Source organism: Scyliorhinus torazame, chromosome 6 (genome assembly GCF_047496885.1).
Source record: "Scyliorhinus torazame isolate Kashiwa2021f chromosome 6, sScyTor2.1, whole genome shotgun sequence".
Taxonomy (NCBI): Eukaryota; Metazoa; Chordata; class Chondrichthyes; order Carcharhiniformes; family Scyliorhinidae; genus Scyliorhinus; species Scyliorhinus torazame.
In genome coordinates, this window is record NC_092712.1 from 313209233 (window position 1) to 313226839 (window position 17607).

General features: G+C 54.2%; 1 protein-coding gene and 1 long non-coding RNA gene across 6 annotated transcripts in view; one reads left to right on the forward strand and one right to left on the reverse strand.

The window, feature by feature from the left end:
- The window catches only part of LOC140425604 (copine-4), a 620467-nt gene that overhangs the window by 157455 nt on the left and 445405 nt on the right, over positions 1-17607 (forward strand). The gene's annotated exons all lie outside the window — the stretch shown is intronic.
- LOC140425605 (uncharacterized) overlaps positions 15561-17607 on the reverse strand; it is a 34473-nt gene continuing 32426 nt past the window's right edge. Inside the window, exon 3 of the long non-coding RNA XR_011947902.1 lies at positions 15561-16016. This is a non-coding gene — a long non-coding RNA (uncharacterized lncRNA). The remainder of the gene's footprint in view (positions 16017-17607) is intronic.

The window sequence follows — 17607 nt, forward strand, 5'->3', positions numbered from 1 at the left end:
AGCGACTGCGGGAAGAAGGGGCATTTTGCAAGGATCTGCCTGGCGAGGCCCAGGGGCCAGAAACACAAAGAACAGCCGGCCCGAAAATCAGGCTCTCAGGCCCGCAGGCCTCGCAATGCGGCTGCGCATCGACCCGACACGCCCCCTTCTGACACGTCATCCGCCTTGTGCGAATCATGGGAGCGGCCATCGTGTCGGCGGCCATCTTCTCGACCCAATACGTGCGACCGACGGCGGCGGCCATTTTACGAGTCCGACTCGACTGAGGACTCAGACTACCCGCGATTGGGAGCGATCACCCTCGACCAAACTCGGCCAAAACATCTGCACAACCCGATGATGAAGGTCCAAGTCAGCGGGCGCGACACTTCACGCCCCTTCGACTCTGGGAGCACGGAGAGCTTTATTCATCCAGAAACGGTAAGGCGCTGTTCCTTGCGCACCCATCCCGCGTCCCAAACCATAGCCCTCGCATCCGGGTCCCACTTGGTACAAATCAAGGGGTATTGTATAGCGGATCTCTCGATCCAGGGCGCCGAATACACCCGTTTCAAACTTTATATCCTCCCCCACCTCTGCGCCCCCCTGCTGCTCGGACTGGATTTCCAGGGCAGCCACCGAAGCCTGACACTGAAGTTCGACGGACCCTTGCACCCCCTCACGGTATGCAGCCTTGCGACACTGAAAGCCGCACCCCCTCTCTATTTGCGAACCTCACTCCCGACTTTAAGCCTGTCGCCTCCAGGAGCCGGTGGTACAGTGCCCAAGACATGACTTTTACCAAGTTTACTGGGAGATGGGGTCATCGAGGCTAGCAACAGCCCCTGGAGAGCACAAGTGGTGGTAGTACGGTCCGGGGAAAAGAAACGGATGGTCGTGGATTATAGCCAGACCATAAACCGCTTCACGCAGCTCGATGCGTACCCCCTTCCTCGCATCGCGGAAATTGGTAAATCGGATCGCCCAATACCGAGTCTTTTCCACGGTCGATCTCAAATCCGCCTACCTCCAGCTCCCCATCCGACCGAAAGACCGACCCTATACTGCCTTCGAAGCAGCCGGCCGGCTCGTCCACTTCCTCAGGGTCCCCTTCGGCGTCACAAATGGGGTCTCCATCTTCCAAAGGGCGATGGACCAAATAGTGGACCAGTACGGTTTGCGGGCTACATACCCGTACTTGGACAATGCCACCATCTACGGCCATGACCAGCAGGACCATGACGCTAACCTCGAAAAGTTCCTCCAGACCGCCCGAGCCTTCAACCTGACCTATAACAAGGAAAAATGCGTTTTCCACACAACCCGGCTAGCCATCCTCGGCTATGTTGTGGAAAACGGGGTCTTAGGTCCCGACCGCATGCGCCCCCTAAAGGAACTCCCCCTTCCCCGCAGTCTCAAGGCCCTCAAACGGTGCTTGGGGCTCTTCTCCTATTATGCCCAGTGGGTCCCCAAATATGCGGACAAAGCCTGCCCACTCATAAAGACCACGATATTTCCCCCATCGGCTGAGGCTCGATTGGCCTTCAACCGCATCAAGGCCGATATTACCAAGGCCGCTATGCGTGCGGTGGATGTAACTATCCCCTTCCAGGTAGAGAGCGATGCGTCAGACATCACCCTGGCTGCTACCCTCAATCAGGAAGGCAGACCAGTAGCCTTCTTCTCCTGGACCCTCACCGCCTCTGAGATTCGGCACTCTGCAGTCGAGAAGGAGGCACAAGCCATTGTGGAGGCTGTACGTCACTGGAGGCACTACCTAGCCGGTAGGAGGTTCACCCTCGTCACCGACCAACGGTCGGTCGCCTATATGTTCGATAACGCACAACGGGGCAAAATGAAAAATGATAACATTTTAAGGTGGAGGATCGAACTCTCCACCTACAAGTACGATATCAAGTATCGTCTAGTGGAGCTCAAAGAGCCCCCAGATGCCCTACGTCAACGCGCAGGAGGACCGCCTGCAAGCCATCCACAATGACCTCTGCCACCCGGGGGTTACCCGGCTCGTCCACTTTATCAAGTCCCGCAACCTACCTTACTCAACCAAGGAGGTCAAGGCCATGGTCAGGGCCTGCCAGATCTGTGCGGAGTGCAAACCGCACTTCAACCGGCCAGACAAGGCTCAGCTCGTGAAGGCCTCGGGGCCCTTTGAGCGACTAAGCGTGGACTTCAAGGGCCCCCTCCCGTCCACCAACCGCAATGCCTATTTCCTCACCGTTATCGATGAGTTCTCCCGCTTCCCATTCGCCATTCCCTGCCCCGACATGATCTCTGCCACCGTGATAAAGACACTGCACAGCATCTTCACCATGTTCGGTTTCCCCGCTTATATCCACAGCGACCGGGGTACATCGTTCATGAACAATGAACTGCGTCAGTATCTGCTCAGCAAAGGCATCGCCTCGAGCAGAACGACCAGTTATAACCCACGGGGAAACGGGCAGGTGGAGAGGGAGAACGCGACAGTGTGGAAGGCTGTCCTTCTGGCCCTACGGTCGAAAAGTCTCCCAACTACCCGCTGGCAGGAGGTCCTACCCGACGCCCTGCACTCCATTAGGTCACTCCTCTGCACGGCCACGAATGAGACCACTCACAACCGATTGTTTGTCTTCCTCAGGAAGCCTACCTCCGGGGTCTCGCTTCCACCTTGGTTGATGGCTCCGGGACCTGTTCTTCTCCGGAGGCACACGAGGAGCCAAAAACGGACGCCCTGGTCTAGAAGGTCCGATTACTACACGCAAACCCCAGTTACGCCTACGTCGAGTACCCCGACGGCAGGCAAGATACGGTTTCCTTCCGGGATCTGGCACCCGCTGGTTCCCTCACTACAGCCGCCCCCTCCCTCGCAGCTCCCCTGCAGGATCCGGCACCCACTACAACAACCCCCCCTCCCGGCCCCACTCCCCGCTGGTGGGCACCTACCGTGCGCGCCCCCTAGCCCCATCTCTCTACACACCCTGTCGGTGCCGGCACCGCTACCCCCAGCCCCAACTTTTCCCCCTGCGCCCCGATCCCCTACCCCGACCCGGACCAAGGCTCCGACCACCGTCCTCCCGGACGTGCCCTCAACTAAGACGCCCGGGACCGCCGCACCACCGCCCGAGCTGAGGAGGTCGATAAGGGCGATCAGGCCGCCGAGACCAATGGACTTATGATGGCACTTCACCCCCGCCGGACTTTTTTTAAAACAGGGGGTGAATGTGATGAACGGTTACTGTAACACTGTACCCTTATCATCATGTAAGGTGATGTCCCCTTTAAGACCGGGCTTGGACCCCTGAGGGACTCCGCCTCATGCTCCGCCCACCTGGGAGTCGTATATAAGGGGCCGCCTTGTGGGAGGCACCCAGTTAGCACCCGTCTCGGCACCAGGCTAGTTCTTAGCTTATTCAAGGCTTCTTTACCGTTTACTCTCTAAGCGTCGTTATTGAGGGTACAACACAGGGGCTCTCCACACAGGACGTTACTGCCAGGGCACCAGGCTGGTAGTGCCAGGGTGCCCAGGTGGCACCAGCAGTGTCAGAGCACCGCCCTGCCCAGAGGGCATGCACCTGAGGCCCTCCAATCCCCTGTCAGACCCCCACGAGAGCCGTACCGTCTGGTCCCCGTTTGTGGATTTCTCGTGCGGTTTCTCAAAGGAGATACAACCCAACGACTTGGCTACCTCAAGGCACGGCACATTAAAGTGAGATTAGCTGTCTCGCTCTAATATGCAGGTTTGCCAAAAAGTGATCCAGCCCACAATGGCCAGGTTTCACATCCTGACGTCTCGCTCTATCCTCGGAGCGGGGTCTCGTCATTTACCAGCCATGTTGCGCCGCAGGGCGCTGCTTTGTATGTGCAGTGTGGCCAGTAGCGCATCCGTAGTGTCTCTAATGGTGACCATGAAACCATTGGATTTAAAAAAAAACATCTGGGGCGAAATTCTCCGGTTTCGGCGCGATGTCCGCCGACTGGCGCCCAAAACGGCGCAAATCAGTCAGGCATCGCGCCGCCCCAAAGGTGCGGACTGCTCCGCATCTTTGGGGGCCGAGCCCCAACCTTAAGGGGCTAGGCCGGCGCCGGACGAATTTCCGCCCCGCCAGCTGGCGGAAAAGGCCTTTGGTGCCCCACCAGCTGGCGCGGAAATGACATCTCCGGGCGGCGCTTGCGCGGGAGCGTTAGCGGGCGCTGACGGCATTCCCGCGCATGCGCAGTGGAGGGGGGTCTCTTCTGTCTCCGCCATGGTGGAGACCATGGCGAAGGCGGAAGGAAAAGAGTGCCCCCACAGCACAGTCCCGCCCGCGGATCGGTGGGCCCCGATCGCGGGCCAGGCCACCGTGGGGGCATCCCCCGGGGCCAGATCGCCCCGCGCCTCTCCCAGGTCTCCGGAGCCCGCCCGCGCCGCCTTGTCCCGCCGGTAAGGTAGGTGGTTTAATCTACGCCGGCGGGACAGGCATTTTAGCAGCGGGACTTCGGCCCATCCAGGCCGGAGAATCGCGGGGGGGGGGAGGGGGGGGCACGCCAACCGGCGCAGCGCGATTCCCGCCCCAGCCGAATATCCGGTGCCGGAGAATTTGGCGGCCGGCGGGGGCGGGATTCACGCCAGCTCCCGGCGATTCTCCGACCCGGCGGGGGGTCCGAGAATCTCGCCCCTGGTTCATTAACATCCTTCAGGGGAAAAAAAATCTACCATTCCTTATCCAGTCCGGCCTCTGCAGCCAAAGTTTATATTCAAGCTGCCCCCTTATCGCAAGCTGCTCTCGCTCTTTACACCCTCTCGTCATCCATCTATGTCACAAACTCTTTGTCTCTGCCTGGTTTTGACAGGAGGCTGACAGAAAGCAGCTGGACATTTTCTAATCTATGATTTACAAGGGCACATTCCTTGATCCTCCATGGCATTTAATTATCGTTTCCCTTCAGTAATTTTCTTATTTATCCGGAACCTAACTTGCCTGCTCCTAATGATTTTATTACTTAAGAGTTTCTCAATCACGAACATCGCACATTATGATCTAATATGTTCTATTGTTCACTCCATGCTTTGAACCTAGACTGTGGTTAAAAAAAACCAGACAAAGCTTTGTTCCTTCCCTTTAGTTCATTATGTTCCAATTAGTCTTATCACTGTTGCCATGGAAACCTGTTTGCAGTGAAGTGGTTGCCTGAGTTTCTAACTTTGGCCAACTCCACTTTCCCATGATGCTATCCAGCCAGCCATTTTAGGTCAATTTTTGGGGGCCATTTTGTATGAGCATCTCTGAATCCGACAGTGGAGACCTCAAGCCCATGACTTTCTGGGCATTGGCACCAGTCCGCACCTCTCTGTCAGACACTCATGCGCATGCAACATTGAAAGCATTCTCTCACCATCGGAATCACGAACATTTTGAATGTATACTCCCTGCTCGATTACCAGGATCTTAGTTGCGTGGCCCTCTATCAGCTTGTCAGGTATTCCAACTCCGAACCCACTAAAGATTGTGAGGGCCGCAGTGGTCCTGAATTTCCACAGGGTTGTCTCTTGCTGAGACTGCAGCATAACTGGATGAAGGAGCAGTCCCACCCTTGTTTCAGTAACGTCCTGTGAGGAGACTCAGAGAACCACAGCTCCCCCCACCCACCCCACAAAGGAAACTCTGTAAAAGAGTCACCATTCCATCCCACGTAAAACAGAGGTGAATGTCATAATATGCACCCATGCACACAATGAGGTAAAAACAGGCAGTGACAGACACCCAGGTTAGCCAATCAACATACAGGACAGAACACAACCAATCACCAGACAGAAGACCAGAGGGGGGCTTCCAACTATAAAACACACGTGGCATCAGCACTCCGCCTCTTTCCACTGGTGACAACTGTAGTGACAGTCAGGGTGTATATATCAGTCAGCACCTTCTACACGTGGATCAGAGCTAGCCTGGTCTAGTTAGTTAGAGTTAGTACACTTAGAGTAGTGGAGTGTCAACCCACAGCCAGCTCTGTGCATTGTTACAGAAGTTCAATAAAACGTATTGAACCAACACCTACGTTTGGTGTATGCTTTACCGTTCATCTGCATCCTGTTGCAGTCCGTGTTACCCCAGGGTGAAAAACACGACATGATACCAGGAGTCTACTTCATCTGAGTAATTTACCTTGACTAATTCTGTGATGACCAGCAAGTGCCTTCCAGCGGCATGGCGATGATCCAGGCCCCTCCACAGCCCTGGATCTCCGGAAATCTCAGCGCCAACTGACGGGTCTTCAAGCAGAAATTGAGTCTATACATTGAGGCCTCGGGCCTCGAGGATGCGTCCGATGCCAGAAAAATCGTGCTTCTCCTATCGACTGCGGGGGACCAGGCCACCCAAATCTTCAATTCGCACACTTTTGCCGACGGCGAGGACAAGACCAAGTTCCAGGCCGTGTTAGCCAAATTCGCCAGTCACTGTGAAGTCAAAACAAACGAGAGCTTTGAGCGCTATGTCTTCCAGCAACGCCTTCAGGGTAAGGAGGAGCCTTTCCAATCCTTTCTAGCTCATCTCCGCATATTAGCGCAATCCTGGAACTACGGTGACACCGCTGAGTCCCTCATCAGGGATCAGATCGTGTCAGCTCCTAAAAATAGAAAACATGACCCTGCCAGTAGCCATCGAGACGTGTAAAGTGCATGAACAGGTGAAAAGTCGCTACTCCCGTCTTAAATCGTGGACTTCTTCACCAGATGCCCTAGAGCCGTGGTGTGTGATGCGAGGTTGGGAGTGAACTTTCCCAAGAAGTTAACCATACCCAGGAAGCGGAGTACCGCCTTTTTGTCTTCCGGGGTCTCCATGGTGTTGATGGCCTTGACTTTGTCCGAGTCCGGTTGCGCGCCTGCTGGGATATTTGATCACCCAAAATGATCAACGAAGCGATCATGGAGTACGAAGCAGCCGAAGACCACACTGTGCAGGTGCGAGTGGCAGCTGACCGCACTGCGCATGTGCGACGACGCACGGAGCGTTACGATGTCAACGCCATGATGTGCCCGAACTGCGGCACCGCCCATTTAAAGCAGCAATGCCTTGCAAGAGGTAGGCGATGTTTAAATTGTGGGAAGTCTGGCCATTATGCAGCCTTGTGCAGGTCTGCACCTCCGATCGTGGGGCAGTGATCCCATTTCCAACGCAAACGGGTTCGAAGTGTGCAGCAAGGGCTGCTGGATCTGGAACCTGATAACGCCACGGATCCAGAGTACGACTGCCTGGAGTCCCCATATCGTGTGGGCCTCATTCCACCATATGACAAGGCCTCCTGAAATTCAGCAACACGCCTACCCATCCTCAACGTGGATTCTGCGGACGAATGGCGTGCTGTCGTTCACATTAACCAATGCAGCATCCGGGTCAAGCTGGACTCTGGTGCTTCAGCCAATCTCATACCTCAAGCAGATCTTGCTCGCATCCAAAGGCAGCCAAAAATTCTTCCGCCGGCCTGCCAGCTGCTTGATTATAATGGCAATGCCATTATTGCGTTAGGGTCTTGCCACCTGCATGTCTCCAACAAGGCCATCAAAGCCACACTGCGATTCAAAATCGTCAAGCCTGACAAGGCTTCCCTGTTTGGTGCCCATGCATGCAAGCTACTCAATCTCGTCCAGCGGGTACATGCCACGTCCTCTGCCAATGTGAATCTTCAGGCTGACATTGACAAAATCCCGTCACAATACCCGGATGTGTTCAGTGGGATGGGCACGCTGCCGTACTGCTACAAAATCTTACTCAGGCCTGATGCCACGCCTGTGATCCATGCACCACGCCGGGTGCCGGCTCCTCTGAAGGACCGTTTAAAGGCGCAGCTGCAGGAGCACCAAGACCAGGGCATAATCTCTAAAGTGACGGAACCGACTGACTGGGTCAGCTCGGTGGTCTGTGTAAAGAAGCCCTCTGGATCCCAAGGATCTTAACCAAAACATTATGCGGGAACACTACCCGATCCCGAAGCGGGAGGAGCTAACCAGTGAGATGGCACATGCCAAATTCTTCACGAAGCTAGATGCATCGTGTGGTTTCTGGCAGATACAACTGGACGAGTCCAGCAGGAAGCTCTGCACGTTTAATACACCTTTCGGAAGGTACTGTTACAACCGCATGCCGTTTGGTATTGTGTCAGCCTCTGAAATCTTTCACAGGATCATGGAACAGATGCTGGAGGGCATTGAGGGTGTGCGGGTTTATGTTGATGACATCATTATATGGTCCACGACCCCAGAGGAACACATATCTCGTCTCCAACAAGTCTTTAGACGCATACATGCTAATGGCCTCGGGTTGAACAAGGCCAAATGCTCCTTTGACATGTCACCAATCAAGTTTTTGGGTGGTCAAATATCCCAGCAGGCGTGCAACCGGACTCGGACAAAGTCAAGGCCATCAACACCATGAAGACCCCGGAAGACAAAACGGCAATTGCCACCGCTGTATCCCCCAGGATCTTGAGTTACCATTGACCAGCTAACTTAACTTGACCATCCATGTAAATAATATGGTTACAAGAGCAGGTCAGAGGCTAAGAGGTTTCTGCAGATGTATCCAAGTTTGTCAGGAGCTGGTAGAGAGGAATTTGTCCCCAACAATAGTTCCAAATTAAATCACTGGATGTGAAAAATATAGCCAACTGTTACGGTCAGGGGGTTGAGAGATAAACTGAAACCCCCAACCCTTTCTTTACTGTGTGTAATCAGTGCAGTTTAGTTTGAAAAGGAAGGTTTGTGTTCTCTGTGTTGCTTATTTCCTGACGGTTGGTGTAGTGTTCACAAAGACCACAGAATAGCTTTAACTTGAACAAAACTATAAATTTATTAACACTACTAATTTGGATTCAACACTTACTCCTGTATAATACACAGTTGATTATTAACATCTCATCTACTACTAATCTCTACACTATTATAAACTATGATCTGCTCTCACTCACACTATCTTTCCTTCAGTCTGTAATCTAGCTATCTCCTTCACTTCTCTCCCCACAAGGCTTAGCATCAATGTCTTATATACTTGTAACTTTAGCTCCCTCTAGTGGCTGATCTAGACATTTCATTAACCCTTGCAGTTCTTACATTTATGATAGTGCCAATTTAAAATAAAAGCAGACATTTTATTGATCAAAAACCTATCTATCCCTGTCTTGAGACTTGTGCAACCTTTCACTGCCTCACAAACGTCATTCCAGACTGGGATGCTGTGGGATGGATATTACCCCCAGGGGTGGAAAACTGAGGTTGGCATGCTTTTGGCATTCTGCGGAATCCTCCGCACCTTCAGGGGCTAGGTCAGCGGAGGAGTGTTTGGCGCCGTGCCAGCTGGCACGGAAGGACTTGGCGCCACGCCAACCGGCGCCGAAGGGCCTCCGCCGGCCGGCGCAGGTTCTGGCGTCATCCCAGCGTATGCGCAGGGGGTTCTTCTCCGCGCCGGCCATGACGGAGGTTGACAGCGGCCGGTGCGGAGGGAAAGAGTGCCCCCACGGCACAGGCCCGTCCGCCGATCGGTGGGCCCCGATCGCGGGCCAGGCCACCGTGGGGGCACCCCCCGGGGCCAGATCACCCCGCACCGCCCCCCCCCCCCCCCTCCCCGCGGACTCTGCAGGTCGCCCGTGAAGCCAGGTCCCGCCGGTAAGGACCTGTTGTGATTTACGCCGGCGGGACATGCCGAAAACGGGCGGCCACTCAGCCCATCGCGGGCCAGAGAATCGCCGGGGGGCTACTGCCAGCAGCCCCCACCGGCGCCCCGCCATTCCCACCCCCGCCAAAACCCCGGCGGCGGAGAATTCGGCAGCCGGTGGGGGCGGGATTCACACCGCCCCCTGGTGATTCTCCGACCCAGCGGGGTGTCGGAGAATCCTGCCCCAAATCTTTGATCCAATTGGCCGAGAGACAGGCTTGCCATGCAATTAGGGTCGTCCGTGTTAATAAGATCCAAGCTGGTTGATTAAGTCAAAAGCAAGACAGAGCTTTTTATTGAGAGTCCATTGACTTGTTCAGTCTTACAGTTCTCTTCGCACACACACCCAGTGCCCCACCAACCCCCTATTTACATGCGCTTAAAGTACTTAAATAAACAGTGCCCTTCATCTGTGTAGCTCGACAATATCATTAATATCCCATTAACTGGGTGGACTCTCAAAACTGTAGGGCCACTACAAGGCTTTTAAACTTGGGAGCAGCAACAGAATGCTTGGCTATTCCAATGGGGAAGGTGCTGGTCTAGTGGTATTGCCACTGGTCTTGGAACCCAGAGACTCTGGGCAACGCTCTAGGGACGCAGGTTCAAATCTCACCATGGCAGATGATGCAATTTGAATCCAATAAAATCTGGAAATAAAAGTTAATGATGACCATGAAACCACTGGTGTGCAAAACAACTTTTTCCTTTAGGGAAGGAAATCTGCCGTCCTTACGTGGTCTGACCGACATGTGACACCAGGCCCACGGCAATTGGTTGACTCATAAATGCCCAATTGACGGCCATCCCGAATAGCCCTAGCAAGCCACTCAGGGAAATTAGGGATGGACGGTAAATGCTGATGCAGCCAGGTACAGTGATATCCCGTGGTTGAATAAAAACAACTTATTTAATTAAAAAATAGATTCAGCAACCATGCCACCATTGTGGGGGTGGCGGTGGGGCTGGGGGTACGAACCCCTTGATAGGAGGCTGACAGCTGTCTGAAAGATCCCAATTGGCCTTCTTTAATACCAGCTTGCCACCTCGTGCCGGCAGGTAGCCGCCCCCCCCCCCCCCCCCACCCCCCCAGACACACACATACAATGGGTGGCGTGGTTGCTAAATCTATTTTTTAATCAAATAAGTTGTCTTTATTCAACCACGGGATATGGATGTAGCTGGCTGCACCAGCATTTATTGTCCACCCCTAAGTGGACCTGAGTGGCTTGCTAGGGCCTATTCAGGATGGGCGACAATTGGGCATTTAAGAGTCAACCAATTTCAGTGGATCTGGTGTCGTATGTAGGGCAGACCAATCCTGCTTCTGCCAAAATGGCCTGGAGGGGGGGCCTGCAAGGCTATGTGAGCTTGCAGCTGCCCCCACCCCCCTCCACCCATCCTGGCCCCGGTGGGTGCTGAGAATACAGCTTTCTATCTCTCACGGCAGCCACGGGGTAATTAGTCATCGGGCAGGAGACATGTGGTGTGGGTGCGGCCTAGGCATTGATACCGAGGACGGGAGGCAGGAAGAGGTCAGTAACCAGCTGTGAAGCTGAACCTTCCTACTCCTGTCCGAATTGGACTGCCATTTTGAAGGAGAGACTGGCAGGATGAGCGTTGCATCTTGAATATATATGATCTCCTGGTTGTGGAAGAATAAAATTAAAGCAGAATACTGCGGATGCTGAGAATGTGGAATAAAAATGGAAAATGCTGGGAAAACCCGGCAGGTCCGGCCGCCTCTGTGGAGAGAGAAACAGAGTAAACATTTCGGGCGGGATTCTTCGGAAATCGGCGGGGCGGCAACTCGGCGCGAAGGAGTGGCGTGAACCACTCCGGTGTCGGGCCGCCCCGAAGGTGCGGAATCCTCGGCACCTTCAGGGGCTAGGCCGGTGCCGGAGTGGTTTGTGCCGCGCGGAAGGGGCTTGGCGCCACGCCAACCGGCGGCGAAGGGCCTCCGCTGGCCGGCGCGAGCTGGCGTATGCGTGGGATCGCCAGCGTGTGCTGGCATCATCCCAGCGCATGCGCAGGGGGGGATTCATCTCCACGCCGGCCATCGCGGACCTGTACACCAGCCGGCGCGGAGGAATGGAGTGCCCCCACGGCGCAGTCCCGCCATCGGATCGGTGGGCTCTGATCGCAGGCCAGGTCACCATGGGGGCACCCTCCGAGGCCAGATCCCCCCGCGCCCTCCCGAGGATCCCGGAGGCCGCCCGCGGAGCCAGGTCCCGTCGGTGAGTACCTGTCGCAACATACACTGGCGGGACCCGCTGAAAACGGTCGGCCACTCGGCCCATCGCGGGCCGGAGAATCGCCGGGTTGCCACTGCCAGCGACCGGCACGATTCCCGCCCCCGCCAAATAACTGCCCTCTCGCAAAAGCCTTCTCTCTCTAAAACGTCTCAAAAAATCTGTCAGGCCACCATTTAATACAACTTCCATCAGTTTAAGAAGTTTACAGTGAAAGCCTTATCCCCATTGGCATATCAAATAGAACATTGGAGCCTGTTTCTCCTTATCTTAACCTTCTTGAATCCTGTTTCTCACCAATGTCTTCTTTCCTTACTGGGAACTTTGTTTTCTTTTACTTCTCCCTGTCTTCTCCCCTGTTTTTTTTCTCAACCTCCCCCCGTTTCCCTCTCTTCTTACCGGCTTTTCAGCCCTCTCTGTGTTTTTTGCTCTTTGCGCAGGCGCACGAGGCCTTTATCCTCACCTCCGCGGTCGGCATCTCCAATTCCCTAAGAACGTGGGATCTCCTGCGCGTGCGCCAGCCAGGAAAGGGCTGCGCGTGTTCGGTTCGGAATGCTTGACGTTGGCCATTTGAACCGTGCACTCGCCGGTCGGTCAAGGGCCACGCCTGCGCTCTTCTGACTTGTTTACATCAGTTAGGCCCAAGCGCCTGACCATCAGTTAGGCCCAAGCGCCTGACCATCAGTTAGGCCCAAGCGCCTGACCATCAGTTAGGCCCAAGCGCCTGACCAATGTAAGAAACGCAAACTGCGCATGCGGGGGAGGCCCGAGGTTCATGGGGACTTGGAGATGCCGACCACGGAGCTGATATTGAAGATTAGACTCAGTTGTTTAAATTAACGTTTAATCATTTTGAACTTTATTTTATGGCACACTTGTGAAACCTTGATCTCACACCAGTGAATGGGGAACCTCTGGTCCAGAACACTAAGTCATAAAATTGCCCCCCTTGATGTGTGCGAAAGTTCCTTTGTGTGTTTTAAAAATGTTTTCGGGTCTCTAACGATAAAATAAAGTTACATCGCTAAAGTAAACTCATTTAGTTCTGGAAGGCTGCCTGTTAAAAAAACGGTCCTTTGTTCGATTGTGACAATTCGGCCACAGACTGGGATTTGATCCATTCTTTCTCCGGAACGCTGGCATTAGTGTGAAATGACTCATCCGAGTTTCAGTGGATGCCTGAAGCGGGGATCTTTTTTTTTGCTGGGGCAGAGAAATCAGAAATATATATTGTTGTAAACTCGCCAGCTGCTGCCTGTCAGCCTTTCACCTATTCATCCTGACTATGTCTTGGAGGTGTCATTATCAACACGGAGTTTGATTGGGAGAAGCTGGATATCACTATCCTGGGGTCAGCTGTCTTTAGTATTTGCTTCAAGCAGTTTGGACTTTTTCAGCATTCAAAGTTTGGAAATTATCCCAACGTGGCTTGTAAAATCTTTCAGTGTTCAATTTATACGAGTGCGAAGCCCCCAACTGGGCTACATAGTCTTCCACACATTGCAGGCCAATTCGCAGCCGGAGAACTCTTGTTACCTGCCAGATACATAGATTAAATGGAAGTCCTGGCCTTTGATAACAGACCACCACCCCCGTTTTACAACAAGCGCTCCCGTGGAAATATAGTCAGGATGTGTTTCTGGCATTTTCCAGCTCACCAACATTGGACTCAGTTGTCTCCGAAACAATCTTGTGGCTGACCTTTATCCGGGACGCAGGGCGGCACGGTGGCGCAGCGGTTAGCACTGCTGCCTCACTCCACCGAGGCCCCCCGGGGGTCGATCTCAGCCCCGGGTCACTGTCCGTGTGGAGTTTGCCCATTCTCCCCGTGTCTGCACGGGTCTCACCCCCACAACCCAAAAAAGATGTGCAGGCTAGGTGAATTGTCCACGCTAAATTGTCCGTTAATTGGGAAAAAAAGAATTGGGTGCTCTAAATTTATTAAAAATAAATCTGGGACCTCCTCAGTTCTGAGGGGGTGTGGAGCAGCAAGGTATGGTAAACCTCAAAGCAAAATACGTTCTCTCTCTGTCAGGCATTCAATGTTCTCGTGCAGCATCTTGACGACCCAGAGATTGGTGGTCAGTAACAGTTGAGTTTGTACCCGTGCGTCTGTTTTATGTCCTGGTTACCCATTACTTTAAAATTTATTTCTCAATACATGGTCACTCTTGTGTATTTTATACATTTAATTTTCCTCGGAGCAATGTGGAGATGACACAAGTTTTTAAGTGTGTAACAGGTTTTATTCATTGTCTCTGCAGTCATAACACATCTGCACTCATGCTTACTGATCAACTTCTAGGTCTTTTGTTCAGTTTGTTTACTGCTCTCTGAATTAACACCGAGGCTTAACCAATCAAGCTCAGTGAGCGTAGATCAGGGGCGAAATTCTCCGGAAACGGTGCGATGTCCGCCGTCTGGCGCCCAAAACGGCGCAAATCAGACGGGCATCGTGCCATCCCAAAGGTATGGAATCCTCCGCATCTTTGGGGGCCGAGCCACAACCTTGAGGGGCTAGGTTGATGCCGGACGAATTTCCGCCCCGCCAGCTGGCGGAAAAGGCCTTTGGTGCCCCGCCAGCTGGCGCGGAAATGACATCTCCGGGCGGCGCATGCGCGGGAGCGTCAGCGGCCGCTGACGGCATTCCCGTGCATGTGCATTGGAGGGAATCTCTTCTGCCTCCGCCATGGTGGTGACCGTGGCGGAGGCAGAAGGGAAAGAGTGCCCCCCATGGCACAGGCCCGCCCGCGGATCGGTGGGCCCCGATCGCGGGCCAGGCCACCATGGCGGCACCCCCCGGGGCCAGATCGCCCCGCGCCCCCCCCCAGGACCCCGGAGCCCGCCCGCGCCGCCTTGTCCCGCCGGTAAGGTAGGTGGTTTAATTTACGCCGGCGGGACAGGCATTTTAGTGGCGGGACTTCGGCCCATCCGGGCCGGAGAATCGAGCGGGGGGGCCCACCAACCGGCGCGCCGCGATTCCCGCCCCCGCCGAATATCCGGTGCCGGAGACTTCGGCAACCGGCGGGGGCGGGGTTCACGCCAGCCCCCGGTGATTCTCCGACCCGGCGGGGGGGTCGGAGAATCTCGCCCCCAGTTACCAGACTCTCGTAATTAAACACTGAACAATTGAACACTCCAGTCACTATTTTATTTTGTGCACATGGTCATTCCACAGACGGAGTGATGCGATTGAGATAAACCAGTGGAACTCTGCAGTAGAGCCATTGGGGAATGACTTGTCACTACCTCAGGGATCTCCAACGTCTTGTCAGAAGTCGAACATGGCGTTGCCCGTACAGGTTCCTGCCAAAGCTGCTCTCCTCAAATTACTCCATAGGATTTGTGTAGCTGAACCAGGTATTGTGCCTTTGGATGGCAAAGCACTAAAGGCCAAGGAGATTCCGTTAAGATATTCTCAAAGCTCCTAACTATGTTGGCACTCATCGATCAGGAGCAACTCCACTGGTTTGGGTACACCCGCACGATTGAAGGCAGCACAGGCCTCAGAACTTTCAGTACAGCCACTTCATCGGCTGCGTCCAATAAAATACGGGCCTGGGTCCCACAGTTCACATAACAAGGCATCTCACCCCCCCATCCCACCCCTCGCAGCCCCCACCCTTCAATCACTGCACCAGCAGTGGAAACTCTGCAGCCTCAGAAAAATTGCAGACCGTGTCTCAAGTGAACCCCAGCTCCTTACGTCCTACAGAAGAATCACAGTTCCGAAACGGTAGGTACTATCCACAGGACGCACTGTGCCAACTCATCAAACTTTTATCATTTGCAGCTCCTGCTCCCTGACCTCTACCACAATCTTCAATCTTTTAATCAAAATGCCAATTGGCATTACTTCTCTCCCAGCGGTATTTTGGCTCCGTTGAGCAGAGTCTAGTTGAAAAGTCAATGACGATAGTGTAAGCCGGGGCCAATGTAATAAGTTGAAGGAGAGAACAACGATGATCATCAATCTTAGGGCAGATAAGATTACAATGTTACTTCCTCGTTGTTCTTACATATCTCTCCGAAGCACCTGCAGATCTCGGACTGATCTCCTGTCTCCATTTGTTGGTGGCCGGTACGATGGAACTGTATTCTATTCACAACATGAGAACGTAACGTAAGTAAGGAATAACAGGAGTTTAGCATTCAGCCCTTTGTGGATCCTCCATCGTTAAACTAAAATTATGGCTGATCTTTCCCCTTGACGACACCTTCCCGCACTGTATCCATGTCAATCTCTGACCTGAATATGCCATGCCATCTCACCAGTGCCAGGAACGTGGGTAGAGCTGAAAACCAACTGAAGACTGAGAATAGCCATTGAGCATAAAGTGGCCAGAATTCTCCAGCCATTTGCCGGCATAGGGATTCTTTGATCCCACTGCCATGGATTTCCCAGCGGGATACGGTGACTTCAATGGGAATTCCCATTGACAACGGTGGAAGCAGGAAACACGCAGGTGGGAGGCCGGAGATTACCGCACAACATAAGGGAGGTCTTGCGATGTAGTGGAAAGTGTCCCTGCCTCTGAATCAGAGGCTCCTGGTTCACAATCCACCCCAGGAGTGATGGCAACACTTGCCAATGGCGAGGTGGTAAGAGTGGGAGAGATTCCTGGTCAGCTGTGTGGTCGACAAAAACATTGGGGCCTCTACCATCACTATCCATAAGCTCCAGACCACAACATCTATATAAAAGTGTATGTTGCCACAGCAACTCTGACTCCTTGGGGGATCAGTTTCCTGGACAGCTGGTGTGGATCAGATTGGTGCCAATGGCATGGTGTTGGATCCCCGTTGCGGCTGGGGTGGATTTGAGACCTGCCCCCGCCGGTTGCCGAAGTCTCCGACACCGGACATTCGGCGGGGGCGGGAATCGCGCCGCGCCAGTTGGCGGGCTCCCCCGCTCCATTCTCCGGCCCGGATGGGCCGAAGTCCCGCCGATAAATTGCCTGTCCCGCCGGCGTGGATTAAACCACCTTTTGAACGGTGGGACAAGGCGGCGTGGGTGGGCTCCGGGGTCCTGGGGGGGGGGGGCGCGGGGCGATCTGACCCCGGGGGGTGCCCCCACGGTGGCCTGGCATGCGATCGGGGCCCACCTATCCGCGGGCGGGCCTGTGCCATGGGGGCACTCTTTCCCTTCCGCCTCCGCCACGGTCTCCACCATGGCGGAGGCGGAAGAGACTCCCTCCACTGCGCATGCGTGGGAAACTGTCAGCGGCCGCTGACGCTCCCGCGCATGCGCCGCCCGGGGATGTCATTTCCGCGCCAGCTGGCGGGGCAACAAAGGCCGTTTCCGCCAGCTGGCGGGGTGGAAATTCCTCCGGCGCCGGCCTAGCCCCTCAATGTTGGGGCTCGGCCCCCAAAGATGCGGAGCATTCCGCACCTTTGGGGCGGCGCGATGCCTGTCTGATTGGCGCCGTTTTGGGCGCCATTCGGCGGACATCGTGCCGTTTCGGGAGAATTTCGGCCCACGTTAGTAGAATTGTGCTGTAGAAACTTGCCATTTGTAGAACATTGGACTCCCTAACTATAAAGTGATGAGTTAGAATCCTGGTCAGTGTGTACAGTAGCAGAGTGATTATGTGACTGAACTAATGATCTGGTGACATGAATCCCAGCACCACAGCAGGGAATTTAAATTTGGTTAATTAATTAGGCAAATTAGGAATTTTTAAAAAATG